This window comes from Globicephala melas, chromosome 7 (assembly GCF_963455315.2).
Source record: "Globicephala melas chromosome 7, mGloMel1.2, whole genome shotgun sequence".
Lineage (NCBI taxonomy): Eukaryota > Metazoa > Chordata > Mammalia > Artiodactyla > Delphinidae > Globicephala > Globicephala melas.
In genome coordinates this window covers 7,446,365-7,459,650 of record NC_083320.1, presented here as the reverse complement: position 1 = coordinate 7,459,650, position 13,286 = coordinate 7,446,365, and positions in this window count along the sequence as shown.

Sequence of the window (13,286 nt, the reverse complement as noted above, 5' to 3'; positions counted from 1 at the left end):
TTTTACGTAATACTTATTCTATTCATGACAATGCCAGGTTAGATATCCCTTCCTGAGTCATTGTAGTATTAATAGATTTTTTTTACATATACAAGTATCTATTCTTTTTCAGATTCTTTTCCCATTTAGGTTATTACAGAATATTGAGCAGAGTTCCCTGTGCTGTACAGTAGGTCCTTGTTGGTTTCTACAGATACTGTGTTGAGAAAATTAACAAAAATACATGGGGACTTTCCTAGCAGTCCATTGGTTAAGACTCTGAGCTTCCACTGCAGGAGGCATGGGTTCGATCCCTGGTTGGGGAACTAAGATCCTGCATGCCGCACAGTGTAGCCAAAAAAAAAAAAAAAAAAAATTAACAAAAATACAAAGCACCATAACTGACACATAGACTTCACTAGCTGTGTGACCTTGAGCAAGTCACTTAGCCTCTCTGAGCCTTTGCAAATGAAGATAATAACAGTACCTGCCTCATAGGGTTGTTGTAAGGATTAAATGAGTGAATACAGCTAAGGGCTTCGAACAGGCCTGGCAGGCTTTAAGGGCTATATATAGTGTTGGCTGTTCTGTTTTTATAATAAATGCTCAATAGCTCCGAGGTGTCCTGGTCACTCTGGACCCAGCTCCTTTTCTCTCTTGTTCTCTCAGGACAAAACCTGCCACTACCCCTCACCCCTTGCCGGGTAAGGAGGAGCAGAAGCAAGAAACAGGACTCTCTGAGGCCTCAGATCTCCCCTACTCCAAGTTCAGGGGCCCAGAGCCTGGGAGGTGGGGGCGGGAGGGAGTGAGGAGGTGGCACTGGCAGCTAAATTTGTTCACCCGGCCTGTCAGTCCCTTAATCTGATCCCAGAGGAAAAACGCAGACGCTTCACTCTGGATGACAAATGAGGAGGGGAGCGGCCTGGACTCTGCGTGAGTAATGGCTTTGCATTAAGATATTAGGCCTGGACAAGACATGTGCCCCTCCTCCCGTTCCACCCCCAACAAGGCCGGGAAGAGAGCTTGGGGGAGAGAAGGAGGCTTCCTGAAGACCAAGCCCTGGGAAGGTGAGGGATGCTGGGGGCTTTAAGAGAGGGCTTGGGAAGGGCTGGGCGGGGGTGGCGGAGACAGACGGACCACAGAGGTATCCAGAAACAGAGACACAGCAGGGAGAGAAGAAACAGAGAGAGAGAGCGAGACAGAGAGACAGACAAGGACTTTGCGGGGGGGTGCAAAGAGGAGAGATGCCTGTACTCATACAGGGCAAGGATGCCTTAGTCAGGACCACGGTCACACTGGGCGGGTCAGCCACCAAGGGGGAGTCAGGCTCCAGGGAGGGCCAGGCTGGAGGCCTGGTGTCAGGACTGGCCTTGGTCTTTGATGTCCTTCTACTCGATGCTGTGCCTCCTGGGCTGGGAGGGCGCTGGTCACCACCGAGTCAGAACTGGCTTAGGCCAACGGGCAGGGCCTCCAGCCACATGGATAACCTGTTTCATGGAGGAGGGGGGAGTTCCAGCTCCAAATTCCTGCACTGCGTAAGGAGCCCCTCCCTCACCGAACCCCCAGGCCACCGTAGCCTGGGTCCCGTGAGGCAGCGTTTGCTGGGTTGAGGGGCCTCTAGAGGAGGAGAAGATGGGGCCTGGCCCTCCCTGGAGGCTGACTCCCCCTTGGCGGCCGACCCGCCCAGTGTGACCGTGGTCCTGACTAAGGCATCCTTGCCCTGTGTGAGTACAGGCATCTCCCCTCTTTGCACCCCTCCCCCACAAAGTCATTGTCTGTCTCTCTGTCTCCCTCTCTCTCTCTGTTTCTTCTCTCCCTGCTGTGTCTCTGTTTCTGGATATCTCTGTGGCCCGTCTGTCTCCGCCACCCCCCACCCCCGCCCAGACCTTCCCTAACCCTCTCTTAAAGATGGGGCTCACGCGGGATTTCACAGGTGGGCAAATCTGCCCGGGTCTGTGGCTTAAGCAGGTAAAAGACGATTCAGAGAACAAAGAGCAGCTGTCTTGGGGGAAAGTGGGGCGAGGGGTAGGGTGGAAATAATGGCAAGGGCAGAAAACGCAGGAGGCTCACTCCCTGAACCTCAGAAGAACACAAGGCAGGCGGCTGTGCCCTTCTGCTAGGGAGGCCTGAGCGGGGACAGGGGCAGGGGTCGCCATGGGGGCGGTGCTTCTGAAACTGACACCCACAGGCCATCCTCTGCGCGGATAATTGGGGTAGCCACTGTCACTGAGGTCTTCCTCAACTGCCCCAAGATCTCCCCCTGAATTTCTCAGTTCGAATCCCTTGTCCCAGCTGTGAGACCTCTTGGTTTTACTTAGCACCCCCATCCCTCCCTGGGGGTGCTGGAGTGCTGGAACTTGGTCGGGGGCTTCCCGGTTCTTCAAGGCCTGCGTCTCTCACGGAGCGCCACTAGGAGGCGCCCCATGCCTGCTCGGCCCCGTCGGCCTGGGACCCGCCGGGCTGGTCGGTCGGGACGAGGGGCCTCCTCGGGGTCCGGGCGTGGAGGGTCTGTGGGCCTCTCGCTGCGCCGCTCAGAGGCCCGCGGTGCAGCCCCGAGCTAGCACGTGCCCCGCAAAGCCGCACACCCTTTCTGTCTCTAGAATCCCTATGGGGGGCGGGCGTCCCACCCGACGCTCTCTCCGCGATGGTGCTCCAGCTGCATCCGCGGGCATCCGCGGTCCAGGGCTCCCGTCGCTTCCCCAGGCCCCACCCGCTGAGTCCTCGGCCTTCCGGCGAGCACAGGGCCCAGAGTCCGGGGCCTGGTTGGGGTCACCCGTGCTGCGGTTCCCCTTCCTCTGAGGCCCCATCCCTCTCTGAAGGTTGGATGGATTAACTGTTCACAAACCTGGTTTGTTAAGAATCGGCCAGAGTTTAAATACCTATTCTCGGGCCACTCCAGCTCGAGGGTGGGCCTAGAATCTCTAAGTTTATCCAGGGACCAGCTTCCCCCCAGGGGCTCTGGCTCCTTCAGTCCTGCTCTGTGATTCCACCAGGGAGAACCTCTGCCCTCCAGGAAGAAACAAAGTCCCTTAAATACTATTTTTTTAAAAAACTTTTAAGTAGATAATACACCCAATTGATTCAAAAATCAAAGCACTGCACAGTAAAAAGCCTTTCTGCAACCCTGTCCCCAAGCACCTGGTTCCAACCCCTACATAGCTGCCAGGTGTTTTATTAATTTCTTATGTAGTCTTCAGAAGAAAATTAAAATCTATGCTCTTATTTTCCCCATTCTTATACAAAAGGAAGCATCTTATGTACACTCTGTTTTGCATTTTGTTTTCACTAAATCTATTTTGACATTCTTTCCATAAGGATGGATTCCTTGTTCCTTTTTAACAGCTGTATAGTATTCCATTGTGTGGCTCTACACAGTCTATTTAATCCAGTCCTTTCTTGAAGAGTACCTGGGTGGTTGCTCCCTTTTGGCTCTTACTAAAAATATTGCAGTGAACATCCTTGTACATCCATCATTTCGTAAGTGTGCTTTTGTACAGAGAAGTAAGATAAAATGCCCTGAGTAAGAGTACTAGTCTCACAACGAGAGTGTGTGTAACTTGGGTAGGTACTTGCGCAGGCCTTGCGTGGGGCTTGGACCACTGGGCACTCCCCAAGCAGTGACTAGACTGTTTCTCAGCAGCCTCACCAGCAGAGTGAACTGCTGAACTTCTGGATTTTTGCCACAAATTCACCTGTGTTCAGTGTCCACAGGAAACCTGCCTTTACCTCCAGACTGTAACTCCACTGCCTGCATCCCCCCCCCAGGATGCAGGCCTTTTCCTTCACAGCACTTTGTGCATTTGAAATTATATACATGATGCCATTAGTATTTCTTCAACACTTGCCTACCACCAGCCTATAAGCTCCATGTGGGCAGGGACTATACCCCAGTCCCCAGCACAGCACGGGCACGTCAGAGATGCTGACTACCCCTTTGTTGGCTGCGACGGTCCCCTGTGTGCCCCACATCCTCGTAGGTGCTTTACGTGGATGGCTTCAGGTGCAACTCTCAACCACCTTAGGCACAGGTGCTATAGCTCCATTGAGCAGATGAGGAGACTGAGGCTCAGCCAGGAGGTGACTTGCTCGAGGACTCACAGCAGGTCAGTAGGGAAGTCCTGTATCCACAACCCTTGTCCCTCTTCCTGAGACCTTGGCTTTACGTCTTCCTTCCTCTGGCCCGTGGGGGCCCCCAACCACCAGGGACAGTCAGGTCTGGGTCACGGGGTCTCCAAGTTCAGGATCTCCCCATCCCCACCGCACCGCCTGAAACGGTGGAGAGCCAAGCCGGGGGCTTGTCTGAGCCCCTGGGGCCTTGTCAGCTTGCAGGCTTGGACCCCCTGTTTGGCGGCGATGCCAGGGCCGCAGTGACCCTGGCGGCTGTGCAGTCCCCAGAGCCCCTTCCTGGAGGCCCCGTGGCTGCGCTGGCTTTGTGCCCGACTGTCCCTCTGCTCCCCAGCGGCTCTCTGTGGCGGCTGCCTGCCTCCCTGCCTCCCATTAATCGTGTGTGCAGGATTTATTTTCTCTGCAATTTATTTCAGCAAATGCCATCTGGGTGTGCCCGCAGGTGGGCAGGATGCTCTGCTGCCGCCAGAGTCACGGCGCCCGGCTTTACTGTCAGACTGACAGGCATGTCTCACCAGCACCCCCACGGTAGGCCTGAGCCCTAGGGTGGGACACGAGGTACCCCAGGGACCAAGTCCACCTCTACATCACCACAACCTCAGCATCCCAAGAAACTTGGAAGGTCCAGCTTGCCCTACTTGTTTTTACTGGGGCTTTGCTGCTCCTGCCAAGGCTAGCTGGCTAAGGGGGTACAGGACAAGATTAGCCCCGATGTCCTCACCCTGAAACAGCCATTCAGAGGCTTTTTCTGAAGACCCAGGTGACGGCTCTTTTCAGTTCCCTGATCTGGGGAAGGAAGGGGTCCTCCCTCCCAAACCCCCTCCTCCCTGGCACTGCTGGGCAACCCAGGCCTGATTCCCATGACAGTCATGGAGGGAAACAACTAATGCCAACTCTGCCACCCCCTTGCCGCACCCACAACACGTGTCCTCCTTCCTGGGGGTCCCTTTGGTCCCTTCATCACCCTCGGCCCCTCTCATCTGTCAGCAGGATGCAGCAGCCCAGGACTGAATAGCGGACATGACCCTGAGGCCAGGACAGGAGACAGGGGCTGCTTGGCTGTGATTTCAGGTCCTGAGTTAGTGCCCCTGGTTATCTGTCCACTTACAGGCCTTGGACACAGGAAGGAAAGGATCGGACAGTAGTGGGCAGGGCCCATCCACCTGGCCCTGGCCCTCACCAAGCCCTTTGCATCCCACCCATGCGTCCCTCCTCTGCAGCATCTCCAGGGGCCCAGGTCCCACCCCTGGGGGCCTGCTTCCTCCCTTGGTATCCTCCAGTCTCAGCCTAGGACGCCTGCCCTCAGCCTGCCCTACCCCACCCCATCCTGGCCGCCGCTAACGCTGCAGAGAACTCCTGCCGTCTCAAAGCCATTACCCTGCAAATGGGCTGCACTTCGGCGTGCGTGCGTGCGTGAGTGTGTGTGTGCATGCGCGCGCAGGGGAAGGACTGTGGCAGGCAAAGCGCCTTGCTTGTGCCTCGTTCACTGCCATCATTGCCTCGGGGGGATTTATGCTGCCCCCACCTCTGGTCCCCTGCCCTGGCTGCCAGCCTCCACTGGACCCCAGGTGATGGGGCCTGGAGCTCTGGGCAGGGGGCTGGGCATGCTCAACTGGAGGGGGTGAGGCTTTGCAGGGGGATCCTGGTGAATGTGTGCTCCCCCTTCTTCTCCATGGGTGGTAACCAGACTCGGAGAGTGGCTGAGCCACCGCACACTCGGTCTCCCAGACCTCAGGGGCCCAGGGGAGCAGAACCAACCTAGGGGTGCAAGATGGATGCTGGACGGGCTTTGGTGGCATCTGAGGCCCTGGTTTCTAGTCTTCCACCTCTCTCCGACGCCTCCAGGCCTCTCTTCTCCCACCCTCTGCTTTGTCTGCCATTTGTGGACACCCACACTTACCCCCACGTGCCATCACAGCTGCTCTGCCTCCCCCCCCTCCCCCGCCTCAGCACGGCCAGGCAAACCCTCCACCCTTTCAAGAAGAGCCTTTGACCTTTGTGTCAAGAACCTTCGGCAAACCCTGATACGTTGACACAGCCAGGAGGCACCCCTGGACTCAGGAGACTGGGCTGGGCAGTGGTCAGGGGAGTGGCCTACAGCAGCAGGTGGAATTGCTTTTAATCTCTGCTTCTCCAGTTTCTGGTGATGTGGTCTTGGCCACGTCATTCAATTTCTCTGAGCCTCAGTGGCCTTACCTGTAAATTGAGTCTGATAATGCCTGCCTCAAACAGTTATTATTAAAGGTTTAATACGTTATAATACACTGAGCCACAAGAAATTGCTTATCGTCGACCAGTTCTCCACATTAATATTTAGAGGGTGAAATACTGCACTAACAAATTTTGTATCATTGGTAAGATTTCTACTTGATGCCCTGCACTTTGGTTTTATATTCTTCATGTTTTACATTTGTACAAATGCTTCAAGAATTCAAACTAAGTGGGAAAGCACAAAGAAGAAGGTACAAAGCTGGACTTCCCAGGTGGTGCAGTGGTTAAGAATCCACCTGCCAATGCAGGGGACACGGGTTCAATCCCTGGTCCAGGAAGATCCCACATGCCACAGAGCAACTAAGCCCGTGTGCCACAACTACTGAGCCTGCGTGCCTAGAGCCCGTGCTCTGCAACAAGAGAAGCCACCGCAACGAGAAGCCCGCGCACCACAAAGAAGAGTCGCCCCGGCTTGCCACAACTAGAGAAAGCCCGCGCGCAGCAACGAAGACCCAATGCAGCCAAAAATAAACAAATAAATAAATTTATAAACATAAAAAGTATAAAAAAAAGAAGGTACAAAGCAAAACAAAAATAAATCTTCCTACCAGAAATAGCCATGATTAATGAATAATAACCATTTCCAGAATCTCTTTTTGCACTGATACAGGTAGAACTTTAGAGAGGTAAATAGATAGAAATATTGCTATGAGAAGGGATCTGATTGAATATTTATATATAATTTATTAAATTTAATTTTAGTCTATTTTAACAAAAGAAAATAAAGGGAAGGAAGTTGAAAGAAACCACATAACTCCAGTAAATATGTCTTTATCAGAGATGCAGTGCTTTCTAAAAAGATCATTTCATATTAACAAAAAGATTTGAAAGGAATGGGAATAAAAAGTATTGATTAGGGAGAATCTTTCACGTAGGAGGGGGAGAAATGTGAATATTTTAGTAGAAATTGAAGGTGTTAAATTAGCAGATTTCAAGGAAACACAGCTGACAGCAAGATTGAGAAAAGAAAAAGAAAACCTATGGAGAGAGATGACATGGAAGAAAGACAAAAGCTAAAAAAAAAAAAAGGAGAGGAAACAGGTAGAACTGTGGAATGGTTTGCAGTCTTTTAATTACAAAGTTGAACAATGGTGTTCAAAATTTCACACATAATTAACTTAAAAGAAATTTGCCTCCATGGGCCCTCCTTACCTAAAGGTTTCTATCGTGTTTAAATGGTGAGAAAGATGTAATTTCGGGCACGTTGTAAATATTGACGTTTTAAGATAAAGCTGCAGCAGCTCTTTTGAGTGTATTGGACCATTTTGATGGATTTCGTAGGGTTCAACCTGAGAGGTGAACCACCCAGCCCGCAGCCCGCCTACAGCGGTGCTCATCCTGGCAGATGCTGTGTCTGTAGCAAAACACCTAATACTCTACAGACTCTTCTGAACTTGAGCTTTTGTATTTTCTTTGTTTCTGTTTTCCTGGTACTTTTAGCAAAATTCACCCTAACTCTCCAACTTTTCTCACTAAATGAAGAAGCAAAGATGTTGGAGTCCATGATTAAAATGGAAAAGCAGAGCCACGCCCCCATCCCCTGCAGGATACCAGTGACCAGGGTAGAGGGCTGGCCCCACTGGAGAAGGCTGGACGAAGCCTGGGGGAGGTGGTGGGGATGACCCCTTTCTCCTCCCAAGCACTTCGGAAGAGGCTGACAGGAAAGGGTGCTGGGAAAGGATGGAGACTGCCAGGATTATGGGACGTATACAAAAGGCTGCATTCTGAATTGGGGGGAGTGTAGAATGCGGTCTGGATGCTTCCATGCCCGTGGCCCCTGCCGAGAATATTGGGTGAGAAGCCGGGGGTCTCGCCAACCACAGAGAGCCCTGGGTGCAGGTTCCAGGACCAACCCTTTCTCCGAGACCCATGGAGCCTGCAGGGGGCAGCTCCCGACTCAGCACCCCACCCCCAAGCAGCGCCCTTCCCTCTCCCTTTTAAAGTCAAGTTCAGCTTGGGAGTTTCTTGCTGGCCCAGTGGTTAGGATTCGGCTCTTTCATGGCCGTGGCCCGGGTTCAGTCCCTGATCGGGGGAACTGAGATCCTGGAAGCTGTGCAGTGCGGCCAAAAGGAAACTCAAATTCAGCCCAAAGGGAGGGAGAAGTCAGAGCAGCCAGTAAGTAAGGCTGACAAGCCGAAGGGACGGGCAATGCCTGAGGAAGGCCCCGCGGGGCGAGGGGAACCGCCCTACCCAGACACCCTCTGAGCATCGGGCCACACGGGGCCTGGAGAGCTTCCCCGCGGCCCGTCCTCTCCAGTTCTCTAGGCGCCAACATCTCCCTTGCTGCCTTTCAGGATCAGGCCCTTGAGTCCTCACCATGTTCACGCAGGGAGACGGCCTCCTACGGATTCCCAACGTTTACAAGGTGCTGATCTAGAACAGTGATGACAACCCCTGCCAGCCCTTCGCAGGAAGCCTAACAGGTGTCCTTTTAATCCTCCCAGCAAGATGGACGTTATTATCCCATTTCCCAGACTGGGAACAAGAGGTTGAGAGACAGGCCAGTGTATGAGTTTCCTGGGCTGCCATCACAAATTATGACAAACTGAGTGGAAATTTATTCTCTCACAGTTCTGGAAGCCAGAGGCCAAGAACATCAAGGTGTTGGCAAGGTCATGCTCTCTCAAAGGCTCTTTGGGAGAATCTGTTCCATGCCTTTCTCTTATTTCCCGTGTTGCCAGCAATCCTCGGCTTGCAGCTACTCCAGTGTCTGCCTCCGTTGTCATGTGACCTCCTCCCTGTGTGTCTCTTCTCTTTTGTAAGGACGTAGTGGATTAAGGGCCCACCCTACTCCAGTGTGACCTTCACTTAACCTATTACGTCTGCAACAACTCTATTTCCAAATAACATCATATTCTGTGGTACCGGAGGCTAGGACATCAACACATCTTTTGGGGGACACAATCCAGCTCGCGACAGGAAAGTGCCTCATCCAAAGTCACCCAGAGAGGGGCTTCCCTGGTGGCGCAGTGGTTGAGAGTCCGCCTGCCGATGCAGGGGACGCGGGTGCGTGCCCCGGTCCGGGAAGATCCCACATGCCGCGGAGCGGCTGGGCCTGTGAGCCATGGCCGCTGAGCCTGCGCGTCCGGAGCCTGTGCTCCGCAACGGGAGAGGCCACAGCAGTGAGAGGCCCCCGTACCGGAAAAACAACAACAACAACAACAACAACAAAGTCACCCAGAGGTACAGTCAGAACCACAGGCCTGAGACCAGAATCATGGCCGGAGCAGCCTGTCATCCCAAGGAGAGCCCGACTTCAACCTCTCCTCACATTCCAATGAGTCAGAAGCCAGCTCGTGGCCGCTTCTGTTGCCTGGCCAGCCACTTTTGGCCAGCAGAGGTGGCAGGCATAGCTGCGGATCCCACTGTCATGTCCTGGGACACTGCTCTCAAAGGTGGCCCGGTCAGCTCTTGGGTTAGTCCCCCTCTGGCTGCCCTTTTGTCCACTCCCCTCGTCCAGGCATGGTCCAGGAGGTCAGGGTGGTTAGGGTGGGGGAGGGGCGAGCATAACCATGGCACGGAGGACCCTGATGGGGGAGGTAGCGGAAAATCCTCCCCCAGAGGATAAGTGTAGAGACCTGAAGAGGCAGCTTCTGCCCCGGGGTGGCAAGTGCCCGGGTCTCTCCTCACCATTTCCAGAGGTCCAGGGCCCCCGTACATCTTCCTCTGAATACAAGAGAGGGCTCCGTGCCAGCAGGGAGACTGCGGGGCTGGCCCACATCAAGAGCCTGCTGGGGGTTTCCAGAGATATCGACAAAAAGGTCCAAGGTTCTCTCCCTCCCTCATCTTGAAGTGGGAGGTTGGGGCTGAGACTTTGCCCCTGCCTGCGGGAGGGGTGACGTGGAGCAGCTGTGGCCTCAGAGGGCACTCAGGGCAGAAGGGTCAGCAGACAAGGCCGGCTCCCCTCCCAGGCTGGAGACTGGGGCCTGGAGGGGAGGCTGAGAAAGCAGGAGCTGCAGATGTCACCTACAGAGCCTTGAATCCCTTCTGCATCCCTCCCACAGCCTGCACCGTTATCCTGCCCCCAGTCCCAGAAAAAACAAGGAGGCAAAGAGGAAAGAGCAGAGTAGCAGCAGGAGAGGGGGAGAACCCAGCTCTGCCGCCTGCTGGCCGGGTGGCCCCCCCGAGCCGCTTCTGTCTGAGTTCAGAGATAACTGATACCTGTGTGAGGTGCTGGTTCCTACCAGCTCCTGACCGCGCTTTGCTGCCCCTGACCCACACTCCACGGGAGAGGGATGGGAATGGGCAGAGTGAATGTGCGCCTGATGGAGAATGGGCCACAGTCCGGGCCCCACCCCTTACGTGGAAAGGGGGCTGATGACAGGGGAGGAGGGGCACCCAGGGACCCAGGACTGCTTTGGACAGATGGAAGTTGAATGTGCCAGTCCCTGGACCAAGAACAGGGGCCAGTAATCATTTCTTCATTTGTTCGGCAAATACAGTGTGTCAGGCTCTGTTCCAGGTGCTGGGGAGACCACCGGGATGAGATGGAAAGCCCTAGCTCCCTGCAGCAGACAGACATCAAAGGACCGAGCTCACAACTGCAGATGGCTCTCACCAGCTTACTGGGGAATCTCAACACAGCAGGACGTAGACTTGAAACAGGTTAAGTTTTCCAGGCACTGCCCTCGACTGTGCCAGGCAGAGGTCACTTTCCCACTGCAAGGGGCAGCGCTCTTCCCAACATGGGGCCAGATTCTGAGCAGTCTCCACCCCCCCAGGTTTGAGCCTTCTCCTGGGCGTTGTCTGTTGAAACTCCAGGCTCTGGCTTGATAAAATCCCTTCTCCCCCTCCCCGAGCCTGGGAGGAGCTCCAGGGGCTCTAGTGGGGGTGGGAGGGTGACGAGGGGTCTCCCCTCACCTTCCGTTCCTCAGGGTTGGGATAGGGACGGGCATCTGCTCCTGATCCGCCTGGGCCAGGGAGAACCAGAGTCGAGACCCTAAGGCTACCGTAGCTCCTTTTCACTGAGAACGAGCAGTGCCAGGGGTCCAACCTGCCAGCTGATGGAAGGGTCCCTCAGGGCAGTGTCCCTGGGTACAGGGCCCCGAGCTCAGCAAGGCCTCACACTTGGTTTAATGTTCCACATGCCACCATCTTGAAATTCTTAACCATTGCCGAACAAGGGGCCCTACGTTTTCATTTTGCACCGGGACCCCAGCAAACTGTGTAGCTGGTCCTGCCTGCCGGACACGGGTGATAGCAAGGTACAGCTAGCAGCGTCGTACCCATCACACCCTTCATACCCTTCCAAAGCCTGAAGCCACCAGTCTCATTCACACTTGGGACCAACCCTCAGGCCTGTGGGCGCAAGTGGAAGGCCCTCTGTAAATGCTTAGGGACCAGGAACCTCAGAGGTGGTGGGGGGTGTGGGCCCCTCCCCACTCGGCACGTCGGGAGGCCCCGGCTGGTCAGCGAGTCCTCTGGCTGGATTGACCTCCCCTGGGCACTGAAATGCCAATCTCTCCCTCTCCCGGCTCCCTGATTCCTAAGCAAGTCTTTCCTTGATTCCTCCGGGGATTCCAGCCCTCCTTCCCGCTTGGCTGGAGCTGTGAGGGAAACACTCTCTCCACCAACACTGTGTCACCCCAAAGGTCCACCTCCCCTGTCCTTCTGTCTGATCCACTTGGAGGAGGGGCCCTGGGGGAGCGGGGATTCGGACAGGGGTCCGGCAGTGAGCCCTGCAGTGGGGCAGGGAGAGGGGGGAGCTGCCCACTCAGCTAGACTGTGGAGACCGAGCCTCTGAAACAGGCAAGAGCCCCGCTGGACAGCTCGCAACAGAGAAACGACTGCTCTAAAGAAGATACAAGAGGGTGACGTGACAGAGATGAGAGGAACCGCTGGGACAGTGGCCGGAAGGCCTCTCCGTCACATTCCAACGAGAGATGTAGGTAAGGAACAAGTGCACCCGTCACCAATAATAAACACAATCATTTCATGAAATGTGGATTTAGACGTGGTTCTCAAGAGGTGGCCTGTGGAAGTGGATGAAGTTGACCTGGGCTTGGGGCGGGGTCTAGACAGAGGAGCGGGGTGGGCTCGTTACCCAGTCATGGGAACAGGAGCGGCAGGGGAGCTTGAGGCAGAGCTCAAGCTCTGGGGCTTGAGCAGAATTGCAGTCCGTGCTGTGAGGTCCCTCCCTGCTCTTTGGCTGTGCTGGGGCTTTTACCCTGAGGGGAGCTGGGGGTGGAAGGAGCCGTATGTAGACCCGCAGCTCCAGGTTTTCTTGCTCCTCCCCCTCCTTGCAGACCAGTGGAGGCAGAAGGGAGGCCAGGAGGCAGGGCGGGAGGGCTCTGTCTTGGTGCCCTGGCCTGGGTCACTTGGCTTTGGCAGAATCCAAGCAGCGGAGGGACTTAGGTGCCGAATGGGTAGAAGTGTACTCCCGGAGGAACTCCCCAGGGGAAGTGTCCTCCGTCGTGAGGGGCTTGCTCTAGGCCTTAATCTCTCTATCTTGAACACAGGAACCTACGGGCAGAGCTTGGAGGGTGCTTCTGAGCTGTTGGCCTCCATCAAGGCCTGCTAGGCTTTCCCACCCACCTCTCTGCTCTCTGGGTCTCTTACCTGGATGGCTCTCTCTCGGAACCACAGATGACTTCCTTTAAAAAAAAAAAAATTATATATTTATTTGGCTGCTCTGGGTCTTAGTGGCGGCATGAGGGATCTTTGTTGCCACGTGCGGGATCTTTAGTTGTGGCGTGCAAAGTTGTGGCATGTGGGATCCACTTCCCTGACCAGGGATTGGACCCGGGCTCCCTGCATTGGGAGCATGGAGTCTTAGCCACTGGACCACCAGGGAAGTCCCACAGATAATTTTCCTTTGGACACTTTCTCAAGACTTTGTTTATGCTTCAAATACAGGCTCTGTTGAACTCACACCCTCTTGCCAAGAATTTGGAGATTACAGATAAAAAGCC